Source organism: Lissotriton helveticus, chromosome 6 (genome assembly GCF_964261635.1).
Source record: "Lissotriton helveticus chromosome 6, aLisHel1.1, whole genome shotgun sequence".
NCBI lineage: Eukaryota > Metazoa > Chordata > Amphibia > Caudata > Salamandridae > Lissotriton > Lissotriton helveticus.
Genome location: NC_136067.1, coordinates 285,201,537 through 285,225,071, shown reverse-complemented (window position 1 = coordinate 285,225,071; position 23,535 = coordinate 285,201,537). Strand labels below are relative to the sequence as shown.

Here is a 23,535-nt window from a genome sequence, read left to right as displayed (position 1 = left end):
CAGTAACATTTTGGATTGGCCTTTCCTTTCCGTTTAAATTGCTTCTCTTTTTCTGGACTAAAACATTTTCTGTAGTAGTACTTTTTTTTTTACAAATGTTTCTTATGAATGATTTCGTGGTCTTACCCGGTGCTTTCTTGGTGACTTGACGATTTTTTATTGTAGAGGACTGCTGCATTAATTGATGAACCTGCTGTCTTTGACGTTTTGTAGCCTTTCTGATTCTATCCTTAGACGGCATTCTCAAAATTTGAAATGATCTGCAGTTGAATCTGTGGTAAAATATAATAAAAAATGTTATTAACCACTATTACCAAACAGTAAATCAATAACAGTCATCAAAAACTTAACACACTACTTGACATTTTTACATAGAATATTTTTTAGTGCTTTGGCAAATTTAGAATACACAAATAGCAGAAAAGAAATGGAATTCTTCTTCATTTTACCTGTCCTGTTTTATATGTGAATCTGATCTAATTTTATGAGCATATTTTAATATTTTATTGAACACACTACACATAACCTGTTTTTGAAGGTGTGTTTAATTTTAAATGAAACGGTTTACATTTTTACTTTTCATTTATTGTACATTTTAAAAATAAATGTTTATAGTTCCATAGGCTCAAGCAGGTCAGCTTCCCACCCTATGTCATACAATTCTGACAAATCGGCATCCTCATCATGTTCTTCATCATCCTCAGGATTTAAATCATCCAAGGGATCTACTTCCACTGACGTTTCAATTACAAGTTCAATGATAAGGTCGAGATCAACTGATTGCTGATTGTCACTCATGGTTGATGTTGTCGTTATCTTTAAAGAAAGAGAACAACAATGAGATGTTGCAGAGTAAGAGACAAATCTCAGAGATTATAATAGTAAAATTGTTTAACAAGAGTAACATTTTGCAGCTATTATTTAGCCATGTCCAGCGATGCTGAGGAGGTGAGGCCTATGTCCAAGTTTTCAGTGAACAGGACTCATCTCTTCTTAACCTTGGATAAGCCTCACCGACTCTGTGTCCCCTGCTCATACTTAAATGTACAGGGGCAGATTTATGCTAAGTGGCGCATCCCCACAGATGCACCAGTTAATGTGCACCGCTGCTCTGCCACCCATAGTGTGCCGCATTTACAATGTGGAGCACCATTGAGCAAAAACAGCACAGATGCGTCACGCATCTGTGCCGCAAAAGCAGCACATTGCAGGAATCACGTCATAAGCGCGACATGTCTACTGCAATGCACAGGAGGAAGCCTCACATTGCATGGTGCATCACTTCTTATGCCTGTTTCAAACAGGCGTAAGGATTTGATTCAGCAATGCTATAAAGCTGACTCAGTGAAATCTTCTAAATTTCACTGTGTTAGTTTTACAGGGCTTTCATGCAAATTAATGCATACCTTGCAACAAAACACCTATATGAAAACTGACGCAGGTTTCATGTGGCACAGGACTTTACAGCATGACACATCTGCCTAGATGCATCAAGTTGTAAATATGTCGCCACATAGCAAATCTTTTGCACCGCCGCTGCGTCACAAAAGTGACGCACAGTGACGCAAAAGAGACATACACCTATCATAAATCTGTCCCTAACATTTTAAATGATTGATTCAAGATTACGATAAAGTGTGACCTATCCAGAGGTTTGTTTGAGGTGAGGCCTACTCAGGGTTGCAGATAAAATGTACGCTTGTTGAAGAGTACAGAGGAGATAATACATGTGAAGGCCTACCAATGAAGTAAGTCATATCCACTTCACTCTTGAACAAAGGCCAGACCTTTTCTGTGTCCGTGGACAGACCTAAACTTCATCTGCACAATGTCATTCGTAAACTTAGGAAACACAGGTGATGTAATTGAAAAATGTGGAGTTTATTTTCCTCATTTCACAATCACATCACCTGTGTTTCCTTTGCTTAGGTATCTCATAGTGCAGATGGACTCTAGCATATCAAAGAGTACACATAAGTTGAGCAGTGTATACAACAATTTTGACATTTACAGAAGATTCAGCTTCTTATCTTGTTGGAGATGAAATGAGGCCTGTCTTGCAACATGGTGCATCTTTTGCATCACTGCTGCATCGGTTTCATGTGGCACGGGACTTTACAGCATGACACATCTGCCTAGATGCATCAAGTTGTAAATATGTCACCACATAGCAAATCTTTTGCACCGCCGCTGCGTCACAAAAGTGACGCACAGTGACGCAAAAGAGGCATACACCTATCATAAATCTGTCCCTAACATTTTAAATGATTGATTCAGGATGACGATAAGGTGTGGCCTATCCAGAGGTTTGTTTAAGGTGAGGCCTACTCAGGGTTGCAGATGAAATTTACGCTTGTTGAAGAGTACAGAGGAGATAATACATGTGAAAGCCTACCAATGAAGTAAGTCATGTCCACTTCACTCTTGAACAAAGGCCAGACCTCTTCTGTGTCCGTGGACAGGCCTAAACCTCATCTGCACAATGTCATTCGTAAACTTAGGAAACACAGGTGATGTAATTGAAAAATGTGGAGTTTCTTTTCCTCATTTCACAATCACATCACCTGTGTTTCCTTTGCTTAGGTATCTCATAGTGCAGATGGACTCTAGCATATCAAAGAGTACACATAAGTTGAGCAGTGTATACAACAATTTTCACATTTACAGAAGATTCAGCTTCTTATCTTGTTGGAGATGAAATGAGGCCTGTCTTGCAACATGGTGCATGTTTTGCATCACTGCTGCATCGGTTTCATGTGGCACGGGACTTTACAGCATGACACATCTGCCTAGATGCATCAAGTTGTAAATATGTCGCCACATAGCAAATCTTTTGCACCGCCGCTGCGTCACAAAAGTCACGCACAGTGACGCAAAATAAGCTTACACCTATCATAAATCTGTCCCTAACATTTTAAATGATTGATTCAGGATGACGATAAAGTGTGGCCTATCCAGAGGTTTGTTTGAGGTGAGGCCTACTCAGGGTTGCAGATGAAATTTACGCTTTTTGAAGAGTACAGAGGAGATAATACATGTGAAGGCCTACCAATGAAGTAAGTCATGTCCACTTCACTCTTGAACAAAGGCCAGACCTTTTCTGTGTCCGTGGACAGACCTAAACCTCATCTGCACAACTTAGGAAACACATGTGATGTAATTGAAAAATGTGTAGTTTCTTTTCCTCATTTCACAATCACATCACCTGTGTTTCCTTTGCTTAGGTATCTCATAGTGCAGATGGAGTCTAGCATATCAAAGACTACGCAGAAGGTTAGAACTGTATGGAACATGGCTATGTAAGTCAAATAATCAAAATCTAAATTTGCCAAGCACACATGGGGGCGTATTTACAAGGACCTTGCACCACAGGGAAAGGTCTTAAATTAAAATGGGAAAAATAACATCAGAGAGACTCAAAGGCCTTATAAATATGCCCCAAGCAACCTATGAAGCTCTAGCATTACATATCAAGAAACCTAATTGATTTCAAAAATCGTTTTTAAACACATCATCTAAATAAATTATATACCTACATTCATCGGGAAGTGACTTAAAATGCCCTAAGACACATGAAAGCGTTTTTTTTTAAGCCCTTGCTCCATTTTTAGATCACTTTTAACATGGCTATGTAAGTCAAATAATCAAGATCTAAATTTGCCAAGCACAGATGGGGGCGTATTTACAAGGACCTTGCACCACAGGGAAAGGTCTTAAATTAAAATGGGAAAAATAACATCAGAGAGACTCAAAGGCCTTATAAATATGCCCCAAGCAACCTATGAACCTCTAGCATTACATATCAAGAAACCTAATTGATTTCAAAAAACGTTTTTAAACACAACTTGTAAAGCAATTATATTCATACATTCATGGGGAAGTTACTTAAAATACCCTAAGACACATGAAAGCGTTTTTTTTAAGCCCTTGCTCCATTTTTAGATCACTTTTAACATGGCTATGTAAGTCAAATAATCAAGATCTAAATTTGCCAAGCACAGATGGGGGCGTATTTACAAGGACCTTGCACCACAGGGAAAGGTCTTAAATTAGAATGGGAAAAATAACATCAGAGAGACACAAAGGCCTTATAAATATGCCCCAAGCAACCTATGAAGCTCTAGCAGTACATATCAAGAAACCTAATTGATTTCAAAAATCGTTTTTAAACACATCATCTAAATAAATTATATACCTACATTCAAGGGGAAGTGACTTAAAATGCCCTAAGACACATGAAATCGTTTTTTTTAAGCCCGTGCTCCATTTTTAGATCACTTTTAACATGGCTATGTAAGTCAAATAATCAAGATCTAAATTTGCCAAGCACAGATGGGGGCGTATTTACAAGGACCTTGCACCACAGGGAAAGGTCTTAAATTAAAATGGGAAAAATAACATCAGAGAGACACAAAGGCCTTATAAATATGCCCCAAGCAACCTATGAAGCTCTAGCAGTACATATCAAGAAACCTAATTGATTTCAAAAAACGTTTTTAAACACAACTCGTAAAGCAATTATATTCATACATTCATGGGGAAGTGAGTTAAAATACCCTAAGACACATGAAAGCATTTTTGTAAGACCCTTGCACTATTTTAGCGTCACTTTTAACATGGCTATGTAACACAAAGAAACAAAATCTATTTGTAAAACACTTGACACAAATCAAAATTTTAAATACACAACTTTCTTCATAATGTTCTCCCTAAACCATACTATTCTCTATCTAAATTAAATGAATCTTTTCTCACCTTAGCAAATACTTTATGAGTTTCAAAACAGTCTCAGAAACACACCAAATTGTCTTTAGCAGAGCAAAAGGTATGCACTCCAGAGTCTGCAGCCATAAAAAGCACAGAAAACCTGTAATTCATCACACATATCTCTCATGTCACCCAATCAAAACTCTTCCCTCACTTTTTTCAAATCAACACCCTTCCCCCCTCTGCCCTTTCTGCCTTTTTTGCATAGCAACCACCTCCTGAAAGACCTCTCATGTTTGCAAGTTCACACAACAATGTTTCAATTGAACTCTGAACTCTCAGTACACCTGCGTATCCAGTGCAATCTTTCATAAAATGATTTTTTTTTGACCATTCAAATTACATCTTTCAAAGAACTCATCCATGCACCCTAACTTTCTGTTTTCAACAATCAAAATCCACCAATCACTGCTACTGCTTCATTAACACAGAAACTCCACAGTTTTTTTCATTTTAAACTCTTATTTTTTCAACTCCCATTTCATTGCCACACTTCATCTGACTGCAGCAGAACCTCCTCTCACCATGTTTTCTGTCTGGATTGTTGGACATAGTTACATCTACTGGGCTCAGAGGTATGCTGATAACAGAAATTTACCTAACCTCAATTTACAAGATGTGGAAATGAAGTGGTTTGGCCACAGAGGATTAAAATGTCACCAATTGATACCATTGGTGAAAACCTTTATGCATTTGCCTAAACCTGACCTGTTAATTGTGCACTGTGGAGGAAATGACTTGGGCACTTTGACTGGGGTAGGTCTGGAAATGCTTTTAAAGGACACCTTTGAGCAATTGATGGCACTTTTTCCTCAAACTGCCTTGGTATATTCAAATATATCCCAAAGACAGAAATGGAGGTGGTCGAACCAATTTTGTCCACAAATTGAGAAATCGAGGAAGCATGTAAACAAATCTGTTTCAGCTTACATGAGAGACCATGGAATGGGCTCCATCTACAACAATAACTTACGTTACTACATGCAAGATATCTACAGAGGAGATGGAGTTCACTTCTCAGATGAAGGGAACAGAGTTTTCATTCTGAATTTAAAAATGTGCATTGGTACCTACTTATAAGTACCTAAATGTACCATAAACCCAAAAGCTCTTCTCAGAGCTACCCTACATCTGATCACTCACAATTATTATTTTACTCTAACTTTTTTCACTAATTTTCAACAAAGTACGCACCCCGGAGCGCTACCGCGCGAAATGTTTTAAAAAAATGATTTTTTTTCACACATATGGGCCTCCTCAGCCACCCTCAGAAAACCTAGGGGGTCAAAATACGTCTACCGTGCCCCCTTCTACCCATTCTGAACATTATTTGCCCTCCATCTTGTATCTTTATTCGACCGAAACACAAAATGGTGGACTCCCGTAATGCTGCCGGTTCGCGTACCGGGGCGCTCACCGGGAAGCGCTCCATTAAAAAAGGTGGGAAAGTAATTTACAGAAGAAACCCTGGAGACACTTTCACCAAATATAGATTAGCTCATACTACATATCAATCCCTACCATTTTCACACATTTGGTTGGAATTCCATTTAGCCATTTAGCCTGTAGACCTCTCTAAATACCCTGAGGTAAATTACTTCGCAAAACACATCTGAAGTGTTGGAATTGACAACCAATTAAAATGTTACTTTCATTTTCTACTTTTTTTACCTGACATTTGATTGGTTATGTACCTGAATATATATAAAAAAAGAGAGAGAAACACAGCCATTTTGACTACTACTTCCTGAACTACATTGCAAGATAATTTTCACTCACAACTTAAATTTGTTTTTAAAAGGTAAGATATTATTTTATAAATTTGAAAACATTTTCAGATAGTTATATACTATCCCTCTGTAAGAGTTAGACATTGAGAAAGGCTTGTTTATTATAATTATGGATTGATTTAGGTTTCTGTGGTATTATTATGAATTTACATAGGCTTTCTCACAGGCACTTTTTAATAGTACTACTTCATGCCTCAAAACTACCTGTCTGAACTTAAACCCAACAGTGCCCTATCTCTACTGATATATTTATTTTTTATTCAAATTTCAGCACAAAAATGCAAGGAGAACAGAACGTTTCCTTTGAAATTGTCCTAGACATGAATAATGAGGAAATAATTGAACCCATTGACTTGGAATTCATGGATGAATCACGAGACCATGAACTTCTACAATGTGTAGAATCTGTGGATCATTTACTTCATTATGATGACGGTCAAATGTGGGAAGTTATGTTCACTCAACAAGAGGACATATCGGACAGTCAAATGTTAGACGTTCTATTAAATTGTGAAAAAGAATCAGAAAAATAAAATTATATTTAATATTTAAAAATTGTTTGAGTCTTTAATCATTTTTATATGTAATTCATAAACTAGTACCAAATTGATTATAAAGTAAAGTCAGACTTATAGTATACTGTGCACAATTTCAAAAATACATTTATATTTAATAATCATTAATACTGCTACTTAAATAAAAATAAAAAAAACAACAAAAAGAACAATCAATAAACATGCAATATTTCAAAATATCATAGTCTGTCATTCTTTTTTCCTTATAGTACGCTCCCCGGACCGCTTCCCGGTGCGCGTACCGGGCGCTACCCACGCAAAAAACCCCCCCAAAAAATTATTATTTTTTTGCCCCGCGGGGCCCTTTTAAAGCCTCCACATCAAACCTAGGGGGTCAGGAAGGATCTACTATGCCCCCTTATGGTCATTTCCCCCTTTGTTTTGGCCTCCTCTTGTCCCTACAATTTTGCCAAGTTTTGTGCAAATCCATTCAGCCATTCGGGCTAAAAGTGAGGCCAACCGCCCTATGGAAATTAACATGGGAAAAACGCGTTTTGGGACCCCCCTTTTTTCTCGGCCCCCCTTGACGAACCCCCCCCAAATTTTCAGTGGCTGCTCAGAAACAAAATGTTTCATTTTCCTGAAAATTTCAGCCAATTCCGTCCACAAACGCCAAAGTTATTAGACATAGAATTTTCAAAAATCCCATAGAGAAAAAATCCTAACTATATATACCTACTGGCGACCGCCAGTAGGTAATATATACATATATATATATATATATATATATATATGTATATACATATATATATAAATCTATATTATTGCACCGATATGAATAATCTAATTGTATCACACATTTGTGATGTTTTGCACATTTAGGAGGGGGTCAAGTGATGTTTTTATGGAATATTTTTTACAGACTTTTAAACTGTCCTTTATGGTGATCAGATGTGTTACATTATATACAAAATGGTAGTATCAGTACAGGACACCTATTATACTGAAGTGGACATATTGCATTCATGCTTTTATAAATGGTCCAGTATTTATCACAGTATTTATACAGATATTTATTTATTTATTGATATATTTTTATATCAATTTTAAATGTATATTTATTTATCCAGTATATATTTATATGTCTTGCCAATGTTATTTTTAGTAGGTTTAAATTAATTATTCATTTTAGACTGAAGTATACTTGTTTACCATTGTGCCCTGTTCACCGGTATGTTTTCTAATCTTTTTGGACTACTACGATTTTAAGTCTGTTTTCCATATTCATTAATCATGTGACATGGGGTTAGCATTTTAAAAATGTGTCTTTCTGCAAAACCTACTACATGTGATCAAGGCTGGCGTTCCGACCGAAACGCGTAATGGCAGACAGTTGAGGGATGAAATAAAAATATTTTCTTTGCAACAAAGAGGAGTTCGCTTCGTTCCTTCTCGCCATACCTGGAGGTTTTGGAATGAATGTTTGCAATGTATTCATGGAAGGGAAGTGGGACTGCGTCCTGTCACCGAACCCCCTCCTCTGAAGCAGGCAGCCGTTTTCAGCCACACGAGCGAGTAGCAATCCTGGAGGATACTATCGCCGGCAGCCCTCTGTGTAGCTTTAAGTTTGGTTTACCGGCTAGGAGAGATGAACGAACGCGTCGGAGGACGCGTCTGGGGCATTTTTTCGGACCAGCGGCAAGTTTATTGAGAGCATAAATCACAGGTAAGGAGGTGCTTGGCAATGAGACTTTCTCCCGACGATTTCACATTTTTCGTGGGGCTCTCGTAGTTTACTGCAATGTCAAGAGACGCTTTGCGGGACCGTGAGGCAGCAGCTGATGAGCTGTTTAACAATACACCAAGTGCTGTGTTGCGATATCCAATCCCACAAGGGAATGAAAATCAAACCAACGCCAAGTCACTACTTAAGACTAGAGAAATGCACCAGAAACGAAATAACAAAATGGTGGGAACATAAATCACTGCAGGAATATGAGGAGGTAGGACGTGTGCCCCGAGGATTACATATTTTATTGGCACCTTCCTTCGAAAACCCCAATCCGGAAATGCTTAAGGGATGGGCAACGAACAATTTGGCCGCTTCAATGAATTTTGTAAGAATTCTAGTTAAGTATGCCCAAAGTGATCGTGAAGAGCTTTTAAAAGAAATAGAGAGCATAAATGAACAATTGAACAAATTGGAACAAACAGAGTTTATTGTTAAATTTAAAAAGGACATTGATGAAAGAATGAAAAAACATGAAGACAAAATAAAATCCCGAAAGGCATTTAAATATGCACGTGATAAAGCGGATTACGAGCTGGGGCAGGTCTTTACATTTTCTCGCAAATACGATCAAGCAAAAAAAATCAGATTGGGTAATGTTACCCACAATGCAACAAGACAAGGAAAGGAAACTATGGCAAGTGGAGTTAACACAGACAGGTAGAGCTCTGAAACAGGCTCCCTGAAAAGTGAAAACGATTCTGATGATGGAATACCAGGAGCGAGCAACCTGGATATGGCCAACATATTAAGCCCCTCAGAACAGCTAACTTTTTTAGTAACGGACCGCCTGAAGACATTACAACCACGGAATCGGAATGCGGCCAAAGCGCCCGACAAAGAAGAAACCGGCGGCGCAGAGAAAGGCGCAGGCATAGGGAGAGGAAAAGCAAAGAAACAGCAATGGCGCAAACGATAGAAGACAGCTCGACTCAACTGTTGGCTCTCGGGTTATCCTATTGCCCTGAAAGCAATTTTAATTATGGGAAAACTCGAGTGGACATTTACAAGTACATCAGAAAGCTCAAATTAAAAAAGTTCTTCAGAATCAAAAATGGCAACAAAAACTTGGATAATGAATGTAATCATGTAACAGCCAATATGGCCAACATCTTAGCCTCGGATGCCACGACTCTACTAACCATACATGAGCTGAATAAAGAAAATCATCAAGAGTAAGCGAGTGGGCTTAGTCAAACATCCACTCAAGAAAGATTGACTAGATTTAATTTGGTTCCAACTAGTGTAGGCATTAGCCCTTTTAAAGCCAAATCTACATTTTACCCCATGATGCCTAAAGACGCTATCGATATATTTCATGAAAGAATTATCGATGAAATGAAGAAACTATATCATAAGGTGAACCATAGCAAGGAAAAATGTAAACATCGGGATACTGAACATGAAAACCTTATTTACAAGTTACGCAATAACAAGGAAATAGTCATTAATAAATCAGATAAAGGGGGAAATGTTGTCATTTGGCCACGTAAAGAATATACAGAAGAGGCATATAAACAACTATCTGACCCGGCCTGTTATGCCATTAGCACTATGGCGGACTACAACAAAGTCAAGAAAAGCCTGAAAAAAGACCTGATGGGCTGGAAAAGACAAGGTTTAATCTCTATTCAAGAGTTCAAGTTTATGATGAATGACTTTCCTGTGATTCCGACTTTGTACCTTATTCCTAAGATTCACAAAGAAATCAGACCAATCCCTGGCAGGCCTATCATCTCTGCAATTGGTGGTATGAGCGAACAAATTACTCAATATGTTGATTACTTCCTGCAATCTCATGTCCAGGCACTACCTTCCTTTGTGAGAGATACCAGTGACTTTCTTGATAAGATCAAAGATATCACATGGGAGGATAACATTTTGCTTATAACCATGGACATTGAGTCGCTCTATACTAGCATTAATCACCAAATGGGCTTGACCGCTGTTAAGCACTATTTAGATAAAAGACCTCTGATTTTTCACAATCATAATTTGATGCTGCTCGAAATGATTAAGTGGTGTCTATTCAACAATTATTTCATGTTTGACAACAAGTTATTTTGCCAAAAACGGGGTGTAGCTATGGGAGCCTGCTTCTCTCCCAGCTATGCGTGCTTGCACGTTGGCTGATGGGAAGAGCAGGTTCTCAGGGGCACTATGGGCAGGATATATGACAATAATGTGTTGTACTGGCTAAGGTACATTGATGATGTTTTTCTGATATGGAGGGGTGATACATAAAGTGCTATATCTTTCATCAATGAGCTTAATAACAACGATAGCAACCTCAGATTTACATCACACATTAGACCAATACAGGTGGCATTCCTAGATACTACAATCTATGTATCAGGAAGCAAATTGGAATCCACACTCTATAGGAAGCCTACAGCTGGAAATGCCACCTTACATGCACATAGTTCCCATCCAAGCCACCTTATTAGAAGCATCCCGTATGGGGAACTATTAAGACTCAAACACATTTGTAGCACAGATGAGGAGTTTGCGAAATGCACTCTCCGGCTAAAGTCCAGGGAATAGTCGTGCCTGTCTGGAATCACACTGTAAGTCTGTGTCCACTTCTACAACCATTCTGACAGAAGCATGTGCTTATTTAATCTCTCTGTTGACACTTAACTGCTTAAAAATTTATCCTGATGTCAACTACTAGTAGTATGAGAACTCAGTCACTTTTTATGCACTCGGAGAATGAGTCAGGCATTCAGACAAGCAGTGGTACAGTCAAATGTGCACAATGTATGCGGTCCCTTAACCCCTTCAAGACTACTGAGTGTCTCCTACTAAAGTCCAGGGAATAGTCTTGCCTGTCTGGAATCACACTGAGTCTGTGTCCACTACTACAACCATCCTGACAGAAGCATGAGCTTATTTAATCTCCCTTCAGACACATAAGTGCTTATAAACGTAATCTAATGTCAACTACTAGCATTATGAGAACCCAGTCTTTGTTTATGCACTTGGGGAATCTGTCAGGCATTTAGACAAGCAGTGGTACAGTCAAATGTGCACAATGCATGCAGTCCCCTAATCCCTACAAGACTACTGAGGCTCTCTTGCTAAAGTCCAGGGAATAGTCTTGCCTTTCTGGAATCACACTGTGAGTCTGTGTCCACTTCTACAATCATCCTGACAGAAGCATGTGCTTATTTAATCTATCTGCAGACACATAAGTGCTTATAAACTTATACTGATGTCAACTACTAGCAGTATGAGAACCCAGTGATTGTTTATGCACTTGGAGAATGAGTCGGCATTCTGACATGCAGTGCTACAGTCAAATGTGCACAATGTATGCGGTCCCCCAACCCCTTTCAGACTACTGAGTCTCTCCTGCTGAAGTCAAGGGAATAGTCTTGCCTGTCTGGAATCACACTGTGAGTATGTGTGCACTTCTGCAATCACCCTGACAGAAGCATGTGCCTATGTAATCTCTCTGCAGACACATATGTGCGTATAAACTTATCCAGATGTCAACTACTAGTAGTATGAGAGCCCAATCACTGTTTATGCACTTGGAGAATGAGTCAGGCATTTAGTCAATCAGTGGTGAAGTGAAATGTGTAGAATGTATGCGGTCCCTTAACCTCTTCCAGACTACTGAGTCTCTCCTGCTACACTCCATGAAATAGTCTTGCCTGTTTAGAATCACACTATGTGTCTGTCTCCCTTCCTACAATTATCCTGACAGAAGCATGTGCTTATTCAATCTCTATGCAGACACATAAGTGGTTATAAACTTATCCTGATGTCAACTACTAGCAATATGGGAACCCAGACACTGTTTATGCACTTGGAGAATGAGTCAGGCATTCAGACAAGCAGTGGTACAGTCAAATGTACACAATGTATGCGGTACCATATCCTCTTCCAGACTACTGAGTCTCTCCTGCTAAAGTCAAGGGAATAGTCATGCCTTTTTTAGAATCACACTGTGAGTCTGTGTCCAGTCTTAGAATCATCCTGACAGAAGCATGTGCTTATTTTATCTCTCTGCAGACATATAAGTGCTTATAAACATATTCTGATGTCAACTACTAGCATCATGAGAACCCAGTCACTGTTTATGTACTTAGAGAATGAGTTAGGAATTTAGACAAGCAGTGGTACAGTGAAATGTGCACAATGTATGTGGTCCCCTAACCCCTTCCAGACTACTGAGTCTCTCTTGCTAAAGTCCAGGGAATAGTCTTGCCTGTCTGGAATGGCACTGTGAGTCTGTGTCCACTTCTACAACCACCCTGACAGAAGCATGTGCTTATTTAATGTCTCTACAGTCACATAAGTGCTTATAAAATTATCCTGATGTCAACTACTAGCAGTATGGGAACCCAGTCACTGTTTATGCACTTGGAGAATGAGCCAGGCATTCAGACAAGCATGGTACAGTCAAATGTGCACAATGTATGCGGTCCCTTAACCACTTCCAGACTACTGAGTCTCTCCTGCTAAAGTCCAGGGAATAGTCTTGCCTGTCTGGAATCACACTGTGAGTCTGTGTCCAGTTCTTAAATCATCCTGACAGAAGCATGCCCTTATTTAATTTCTCTGCTGAGACATAAGTGCTTATAGTCAAGTCAAGTCAAGTCAAATTTAACTTTATTTGGTTTATCACAACCATAAAGTATACATATACAAATAACAATCAGGTATAAAAGAGAATTAAAATTCCTATTCTTAAAATATTTCTATTTCTTAAAAAGAAAATAATAAAAAAACACTTCCAGGCCCCAGTCTTAAACTCATTCAACTTTTGAAAGAAGAGTCTCTACTTGCGACATGAATTTTACACCGCGGCATATAAAAATGTTCGAAGCAGCACCCATCCAGCTTGTGACCGACTGCCTACAGGTGCGACTTTGTAGGGCATGTAGAGTTGATTTCAGGAAGGTTCTTCTTTCCTCTTTTACTGACTCGCACGTGCACATTAGATGGCAAAGATTTTCTGTGTGATACCCACATAATCGGCATGCCATTTCTTGTTGTCTATTTTTCCACGATGGAATCAAGTATTTTGAACAGTGGTCGCCCAACCTAAATGCCATAAATTTCATTTTTAAAGATAACTGGAAGTGTGCTTCAAGATAAGGTTGCGGTTTTAATCTTTTATATGAATTTATTACGGTCCATGCGTGACGACATTTGGCCAGATTCCTTTTATCTTCAACCAAGGATAAAGCCTTTGCATTCAGTTTGCAGATTTTATTAAAATATGCTTGCTCCAAGTGGCTGTTCCAAATCTCCTCGACGTTCAGAGTTTCCAGGGCTGTTCTCAAATAGGCACCCCAGGAGTTTGTTCCTGTTGTTCATATTGATTCTTAATTTCCAGCCAACATAAATTATTTAGTGATCCTGTTTCTGCTGATCTGAGTTTCCTGCTCCATTTTGCAAAAACAGCTTTCCTTTGGTACACTTGGTTTTGCAGGCCAAATTCCAGTCGTATTTGCGCTGGGGATGATCCTTTGTAAAGATTGAACACAGATTTATATATTTTTATCTGTAATTTGTTTAGGATATCAGATTCTTTCCCATGCCATATTTCCAACCCGTAGGACAAGGATGGTAGTACTTGTGCTGACATTACTTTTAAAAGATGACCATATGAAGGGCATTGAAGTTTCTTTTGAAGTAGTTTATAAGCGAAAGTAAGTGATTGGGCTTTAGCTGTAATATCCCGTTTTTGATTCAACAGGGACATATTTTTGCTCAGTTTAACACCTAAATATTTGTATGAGGTTATCTCCTCAATTTGCGTGTTCTTTGTATACCATTTAAAAGATCCTCTGCTTGGGCCTGCCAATCTCACAACCTTTGTTTTTTTGGTGTTCAGTTCCAGGCCTACTGAGTCGAAATATTCAGTTAATTTGGTTATGACCCTTTGTAGGCCTATCGGGGTTTGACTTAAAACCACAATGTCATCGGCATATTGTAAAAACTGGATTGGTTCGTTTGCTAGTTTTGGCGGGTGACCGATCACGTTCTGCAGCTGACTTTCTAGATCTGCTAGGTATACATTGAATAAACTTGGAGAGAGCACACAGCCCTGTTTTAGACCATTTTTTGTGTTTATTTCTGCGGATATCCTTCTTCCATCTCCAAGCTTTACTTATGCCCATGTGTCGCTATATAAAACTTTTATAATGCTGATTAGTTTCTGAGGGAGGCCCCATGATTCAAGTTTTTTCCACAAACGGTCTCTTGGAACTCGGCCGAAGGCGGATTTTAAATTGATATAGCATGCCAATAATCCTGCCTTCTTTTTTCCTGCTCTTTCAATTAGCAGCGCCAGTACTGAGAGATTTGTTGTGCAGCCCATGCCTTCCCTGAATCCCGTTTGGATGTTCGGTACTATATTGTTTTTGTTTATCCATTCCTGTAGATGGCACAATATGCAGGATGCGAAAAGCTCAGCCTGTAGTTCCCGGGTTCCATTCTGCACCCATTTTTGTATATTGGATGGAAGATGTTACCATGCCAGGACCTGGGTATCTTATTTTCCGTGAACAGTTGGTTAAAGAGTGGAGTGAGGTACTTTGCCCAAAAGTCGGGGTCATGTTTAAATATGGCGTTTGGGAGCCCATTGGGGCCTGCGGCTCCTTCGACTTTCAGTCTTTTTATCAAAGCGGTTGTTTGTTTTACTGTTGTCAGAGAGGACAGGTCTTCTTGTTCACCGCTGAAAGGATCTTCATCCTGTTCATCTTTACCATGTCTGATTACTGCATATTCCAGCTCTATTCCTTTTTCTATTTCTTTATTCAATTCTTTTTGCGGGGGTTGGTACATGTGTGTATTATACAGGCTGTCGATATAATGTAGCCATGTAGTTTCGCTTATTCCGATGTTTTGCTGCCCTCCAGTTCCTTTTGATCATTTATTTATTATGCCCCAGAATTCACTACTGTTAGGTAGTTTGCTTGTCCGTAGCAGATTTTCCCAAATGTTCCCAGTATGCAGCCTTTTCGCCTTTCTACATTCCTCTTTATATTCTTTTCTCATTTTCTGTATCTCATTTTTCTCGACATCTTTTCCCAACCTTTTTTCTGCAGCATTTATTCTTAGTTTGTTAGCAATTTCCCTTTTTTTGTCTCTTAACTTTGTAGTGTACCATGGCTCTTTGTTAGAATCATATTCATAATTTACTACTGCTTTTGCCGGGAATTTGTCTAACACAAGCATGTGTAAGTTCTCCCACATATTTTCAAGTGATTGATTTTCCAGAACCTCTGTGTTTTTTACGGACGTGAACACTGTGTCCATTAGCTCGCTAATTTTGGCACCTCTCCATTTAAGTTTCCTCAAAGTATGTATTTCCGGGATTATAGCTAGTGACGCTGTACTCATTTTTTCTTCGATGTTTAAGCTTAGTATGGTTTCTTGCGGGAAATGGTCGCTTTCTGGACGGGTTGTGATAGCAAAGTGATTAACCAACTGTATAAGATCTTTACTAATTAAAGTAAAATCTATTATGGAATTTTTCTTTCCACTCGAAAAGGTGATTCTTGCGGGTTGATCGCCCTTCGTATTTCCATTTAGAGTCGTTAGTCCCAAAGATTCCAGCTTGTTCCATATTTTTTAGATATTGCTTTTATTACCCATGACTCTTGTCAAATTGCTATTAAAGTCACCTGTAATTAACATCCCATGGGATTGGTGTGACTTTTGTAGTTTTTATCAAGTTTACTAACATTAAGAGTTTTTTGATCTTTGTGGCCTTCTCAGTGTGGATATATATATTTAAGATCAATAACTTCCACCCTACTCCATTTTTACGTTCTTTATTTTCTAGATTGGTGACTTGTATCCAATTTACCCCTGGATCAAGTGTCTCTGTTTGCCTCCTACTACGAGATTCTGTATGCTCCCCGGGAGTGCCTAGATGCCGATATGGTGCAGCGATTCATAGATGATCTCCCACCGAGGGCTGTCTCGTGTGAGGTCCGCGATATTCTAGATCGGCCACTCAAGGATGACGAGCTGGCCACGGCCTTGGGTGAACTGAACCCGGGCAAGGCACCGGGCCCAAATGGGTTTCCGAGCGAATTTTTTAGACAATATGCGACGCAGTTGACACCCCACTTCCGGCCGGTCATCGAGGAGGCCCGTGAAAGGGGTGTGCTGCCTCCTGACTGGAGAAATGCGAAGGTGGTTGTGTTTTTGAAGCCAGGGCGCCCCCCGGAGCGGCACCAGTCCTACCGGCCTATCTCGCTGCTCAATACCGAGGCCAAGATATTGGCGAAGGCCCTCGCTAATAGGCTCAAGCCCCATATCACGGACCTGGTCCACCCGGACCAGGCCGGCTTTATGCCCCAGCGAGCCACTCGACATAACATTAGGCGAGCCCAAGTAGCGATTTCAGCCTGGCGAGGCCTGGGGGAACGGGCTGCGCTGCTGCTGGCGGATATGGATAGGGCATTCGACTCTCTGAGTTGGACGTATTTATTTGCCCTCTTGAGCCGCCTGAACCTGGGCCCCCGATTCCTGGCGTATGTTCGGCTCCTCTACACGGATCTGACGGCAGCGGTGCGTGTGGGCGCCGGGACTTCCCGCCCTTTTAGTATCCAGCGGGGGACTAGGCAGGGGTGCCCCCTCTCCCCGTACCTATTTGCGCTCGCCATGGAACCTCTTGCGGCGTGGGTGCGGATTGAGGGGTTTTCAGTGGTCGGCTGGCGTGGCGGATAGAATAGCTCTATACGCCGATGACGTGCTGTTCTTTTTATCCGACTTGGATCGCTCGGGGCCTCGCATTCTGCGGATCCTGCAAATTTTTGGAGAAACGTCGGGGCTCTTTATGAACCCCGGGAAGTCCACCCTATGGACTCTGGGGGGCCCGCAACCCCTTGGTGAGTGGGCCGACAGGATCCAAGTGGCCGTAGATGGAGTGAAATATCTGGGGGTGTACCTTACAGAGGATGCGTCCGTAGCCCTGGAGCGCAATATTACCCCAGTATGGGAATGCACACGGGAAGATCTCAAGGCATGGGCCATGATGCCGCTCTCCATTCAGGGCAGATCTGCCATCTTTAAGATGGTCGCTTTGCCGCGCTTATTATATCAATTACAGAACCATCCGGCGTTGATTCCACCTTCTTGGTTCCGGCGCCTGAACATTGCATTGAATGGCTTTCTGTGGGAGGGGGGCGCAGTGCGGGTGGCACTGCGGACCTGCTTTCGCTCCACGTATACTGGCGGCCTTGCCACGTCAGACGTACTGTCATATTATCAGGCATCCCACCTACTAGTTCTGAACGACTGGTGGTATGCGGACAGGGGCGACCCCGCCTATGCTATAGAGAGAACCCTCATGGGTTCTGCCTCCCTGCACACGCTACTTTACTCGGCGTCTCTTCGGAGATCCCTGCCACTTGTCACGCAGGTGGTCTTTCAGATCTGGCGGCAAGCCCTGCGCAGGGTGGGCTGGTGGAATGTCCTAACCCTGCAGACCCCATTGTGGCAGAACGGAAGACTACCTCAGTTGGCAGCCCTGATGGGCTTTCGGAGTTGGGATGCGATTGGCATCTCCACACTGGGGGATGTCATGTCTGGGGGGGTGCTCAAGTCTTTTGCTATGTTGCGGGAGGAGTTTGAGATGCCTCACACCCAATTCTATAAATACCTCCAATTCCGACATGCTCTGACCCCGTATCTTCAGGGAGTGGAAGACATACCGGACTTTAGTCCTATTGAGGCCAAGGTCTTCATGGGAGAACTGCCGGACAAAAAGATATCCCGCATATACCAGACCCTTGTGCGCCATAGCGCCTCAGACCTTGCTCATCTTAGGACCCAGTGGGAGCGTGATGTTGGAGAGTTAGACGAGGAGGATTGGGTGGAGGCGCTGGAGGGACCCAGGGGAGCGGCCATCTCTACGCGCTTGCGACTGATACAATTCAGGTACCTTCACCGTACGTACTACACTAGACAACGCTTGTAGAGGGTGGGTTTAATTGCATCCCCGAATTGTCTTAGATGCAACACAGAGGTGGGGACGCTGCTGCATACAGTGTGGGACTGCGAGGTTCTCCAGCGGTTCTGGGACAGAGTGTTGCGTTGTTTGAATGAGATTCTGGCCTGGGAGCTGCAGAAAGACCCTAAACTAGCTCTTCTTCATGTGCTGGCGGGAGTGGGGGGTAACCAATATAAGCGCCATTTAATGCTGTTGGGGCTGACCCTCGCCAAAAGGGACATTGCGAGGTCTTGGAAGGCGCCCGCGCCCCTTCCTTCATAGCATGGCAGTATGGAATGGACTTTTGTATGGGCCTGGAACAACCTGTCTATGTAGCAAGGGCGTGCCCGCTCAAGCATTACAAAATATGGAAGCGATGGGCCGACTATCGGGGCCTGGACCTGGACCCGCCCCCAGAGGAAGACATGCCACAGTTAATCTGACAGCCTGATAGCCTGTGATATGGTGAACATTGTAGCGCGCACAGCACGGCATGGACAGAGTAAGCAGCGGCACGCACGGAGGGAGGGGGGAGTTGTGGGTAGGTGGGGGAGGGCGGGGGGGTTTGTGCAACAATGCATTACTTTCTTTGTTGGCTCAACTGCGTAATCACTCATGAAAATGCTTGCATGTCAAGGTAATGGATAACTTGTCCTAGTGATTGTCTCTGGAGGTCAGAGAATTGCTTGATGTATTCCTACCGTGCAACCAATAAAATCTGTTTAAAAAAAAAAAAAAATGGAGGATGTTTTTCCATTTGAATTTTTGGATTGGGGAACCATGCTGTTTAATAATGGAAATGGATACTTTATGGGCATTGGGTACTCCAGTATTATTCCCCATCCTGCAAAATCTGTTCTTGTTGAAAAAATAAGCTCCACTATTTCTTTTGATGCCCATGTGGTACTACTTGTTTCCTCTTCCATCTCCATGTGTGTTTGGACAAACTCTACTGCTATAAGGTCTTTTGAAGTTATTCCCCTTAATTTAGGGATCTCTCGGAACAATCTCAGTATGTTCCCCCGATTCAGCGTGTCCATTTTTCCTTTTGTCTGAAATTCAGGCCTAAATTATAGTTTACAGCCTGTCTCTGTAGTGACCGTTTGGAATTTCTGTTTCTGGCTAAATTCACTTTTTCCCTCTGTTTGCTCCCGAGGGTTATATGGTCTTAGTCGCTCAACAGTGGGTACTTCTGATGGACTGGACCCTCGTAATGTCGCTGCTTCATTATGAAGCCTGGATTCTGGCTCAACTTTTGTATGACTTGTAATTTGCCTCTCCGTATCACTTTGTGTGATTCCTAGCGAAGCATTGCATATCCTTCCTTTTTTCCCTACCATGATCGTTATGCGTGTGTTCGTTTCCATGAATTGGTCTACTTGGGCTTTATAGCTCGTATCTTTTTTAATTGTGTTTAGTGAGTTTTCCTCATTTCTTCCTATAAGCGATTTTGAACACTTTTGTGCCGGTAATTCATATTGAGATTGTTGTGTTGGGACATTTACCTGTACGTTTTGCTGTTTGAGGACCGGTCCTCCTTGAGATTTTACTATGTCATCTACTTTATTTATTGTTTTACGTGTTGGATTTATTTCAGCTTTCTCTTCAGCTTTTAATTTCCCTTGTGAATTTGACGTTATGCCTTGAACTTTTCGGCAGCTCTGTGGGTCCTTCTTTATTTGCCTCTTGGTTATTGGATTCTTTTGTGTCTGATTCTTCACCCTGTTCATTTATGCTCTCTTTCTTTTTTTCTTTCAAATATGGCATAATTTTGTCTTTCTTGCTTGGTTTTGATGGCATTTTTCCTTGCCTTCCGTGCCCGTTTACGCTGCCTTTTAGTTTGGGGTTCTATTGTACCCGATGACCTCAATGCTTTATTTTCGCTTTGACCATTTTCGGTTGTTTCACTTGCTTCTGCTACGTTTAAGACTTTTTCCTTCTCGACAAGGGAATTTGTTCTATTTTGCTTTTCAAACTTTAGAGCCTCACCATTGTTTTCTTGGTAGCTGGTTTCACCAGGTATTTTTGTCGTGCGTGCCACACATAGGATTTCTGACAGGATATCTGGTAGTGAGGCCAACTTATCTATTATTTCCCCACAGACACAATTTTGTTCCATTGGTTTGGATTTCAACTGTTTTTCTTTATCTGTTTCTTTTGAGATGTATACCGCAATTATATCCAGTTTTGAATTTATTCCCGCTATATGCGTTGCAATTAGGTTCATCAAATCCACCTGAACATCCAGTTTGTCCGATTGAAAATTTAGGACGTTGATCGCTTGTTGTAAGCTTTTTAGTAAAGAATTGCCCCAAGTGGCAAACTGTGTATCAGTTAGTTGCATCTGGACCCCTGAAATAGAATCAAAACCACTGGCGGAGGAGATTGTTATTGGCGCGTTTGTTGTTCCTTGTATGGGGCCACTTCCTTTAATTTTGAGATCCGACCGTCTGATGGGACTGGATGTAAATTTTTTAGATATAATGGTAGTTTCTCGTTTTTCTCCATTTTCTCTAATTTCCGAATTTTCGGATTCTTTCCTTTCTACTTGACTATTTTGCTCCAGGTCCTCTACCTTTTGTGTATTCACTTCTAGCATCTTCAGAAGTTCTGCTTCCTCAAAGATTGAGAAAGATCTCGACCAGTCTATCTTTTGTATGTTTCCTTGTGATTTTATTTGAGAACCAATTTGGCTTTGGTAATTTTTTAATGTTAAACTTTTTCCATTTTCTTCGTTGTTTATCTTGTCTGGTGTGGACATAAGTTGGCAAATGGGTCCATGAATCTGTGCCGTGGTTTTTAGCAACCAATTTTTAATTGTTGATTTTTCTTTGGTCTGTGTACCCAGACACACTTCTGATTCATTTCTTTTTTTGAATTTCGACTGTAGTCGTGGTTCTTGTTTTCCTCTCAAAGAATCCTGGTGTGCCTGTTTTTTTTCTTCCTGTTTACTCGGTGTGATTAAATATGTTGGTTTTATTGGGCTTTGTAAGCTTTTTGCTTCTTCAGTTATAGTGTAAATTGCTGCCATTTGGTCTTTTAAAAAATGAAATTTGTGCTTTAAGTTTTTCTCCCCGAACTTAAAAGGCTCTGGCGTAGAAACTGGGATCAGGTTCTTTTTGTTCCTTGCTGGCACTCTCCTTTGACTTGTTTTTGTTCCCTTGTTTATTTTGATCTTTTGTAGCCCCCCTTCTCTTACTTTTCTGTATAGGTGCTTGTCGAATTTTTCCTGACCGCATAGTCCTAATTCGGTTGTTCTATCTAGTTGTCTACAATGGGCTAATTTTTAAGCTGACTTAGTTTTCCAAGCTACAGGTTATATCTGGGTATCTCTCTGTGTTTGGACTATTTCTATTGCCTCCTAAAGGTTTAGACAATATTATGCGGTATTTATAGCTCACTCCGACCCTCTGGCCACAAAGCTGTTCATTCTAATCCACTCTGGTCCACTCCCACTTCGCTCCTATTACCTATTCAGGAGCAGCCCCTATGGCTCCCGGCCGTCTTGTGGGCAGGGAGGTGGAGAGCTGTGCTGGTCGTCTACAGTATATACAGTATATTTACTTGTTCGGGTATTAAAGTTGAAGGGACGCCGCTGTTTTCTCCGGTATTGAGGCGCTAGGCACCCCTGACCTTTCGCCGTCTCCCAAAACCCGGTGCCCCTTAATTTTGCCGCCAGGACAGTTATCTTAGCTATTATGCAATTAATATAATCACAGTTTTTACTGACAAGCTTTTAGGTTACTCACGACTTTTGCCCCCTGCTGGCGAGTGTTTGACTTTTGCTACGATTTCTACACACACACTCTTTCGTGCCGAGGGCCCGCTTGTGAGAACGGCAGCTCTTCCACAACTGGCACGGAAATGGTAGCTGTTAACTCCTCCCGTCTCCAATTCCGTTTGCTCATCTGCTCGCCCGCTGATTCTCACCATTCGCTGCTCCACTCTCAGCCTTGATATGAATTACGGGAGTGAGCTTAGTCTTACGGCGGGCAGTGTACACTCCACAGACTCTGTGCTCCAGGCCCCGCACACCGGCCCCCTCCGCAGCGGCTGTATCGCAGAGTGCTCCGCCAATCTCCGCACTCCTGCGCTCAGAGGGCTCCTCGGACTCGGGCTCAGGCTCTCGCAGCTGCACTCGTAGCTGCTCCTGCTGCTCCGTTCCGTTCCGCTCTCCCGCCTTATGTTTTGTGGCTGCGGCTTGCGGCGGGCAGTATGCACTCAGCAGACTCCGGGCAGACTCTGGGCAGACTCTGGGCACCGGGCTCCGGGCCCCCGTACACCGGCCCCCTCCGCAGCAGCTGTATCGCGGCGGTGACTGGGTGAGGCTGTGGCCGTGCTCCGGTCGTGCTCCGCACTCAGCGTGCTCGGGCTCAGGCTCTCACAGCTCTCACAGGTGCTCCTGCTGCTCAGTTCCGCGCTGGTCCAGTTTATAAGTGCTTATAAACTTATCTTGTTGTCAACTACTAGCAGTCTGAGAACCCAGTCACTGTGTAAGTATTAGGAGAATGAGTTAGGCTTTCAGACAAGCAGTGGTACAATCAAATGTGCACAATGTATGCGGTCTCCTAATCCCTTGCAGACTACTGAATCAGTCTTGGGAAAGTCCAGGGAATAGTCATGGTTCCCTGGAAACACACGATGAGTCTGTGTTTACTCCTACAAACTAATTTCTCTGCTGAAACCTAAGCACTTATGAACTTATTGGGC

The 23,535-nt window shown here is 41.6% G+C and overlaps 1 protein-coding gene and 1 long non-coding RNA gene across 5 annotated transcripts in view; one reads left to right on the top strand and one right to left on the bottom strand.

The window, feature by feature from the left end:
• Positions 1 to 23,535, bottom strand: part of LDAH (lipid droplet associated hydrolase) — a 1,444,635-nt gene that overhangs the window by 610,126 nt on the left and 810,974 nt on the right. The window lies entirely within an intron of this gene.
• The window catches only part of LOC144762506 (uncharacterized), a 305,326-nt gene that overhangs the window by 111,380 nt on the left and 170,411 nt on the right, over positions 1 to 23,535 (top strand). The window lies entirely within an intron of this gene.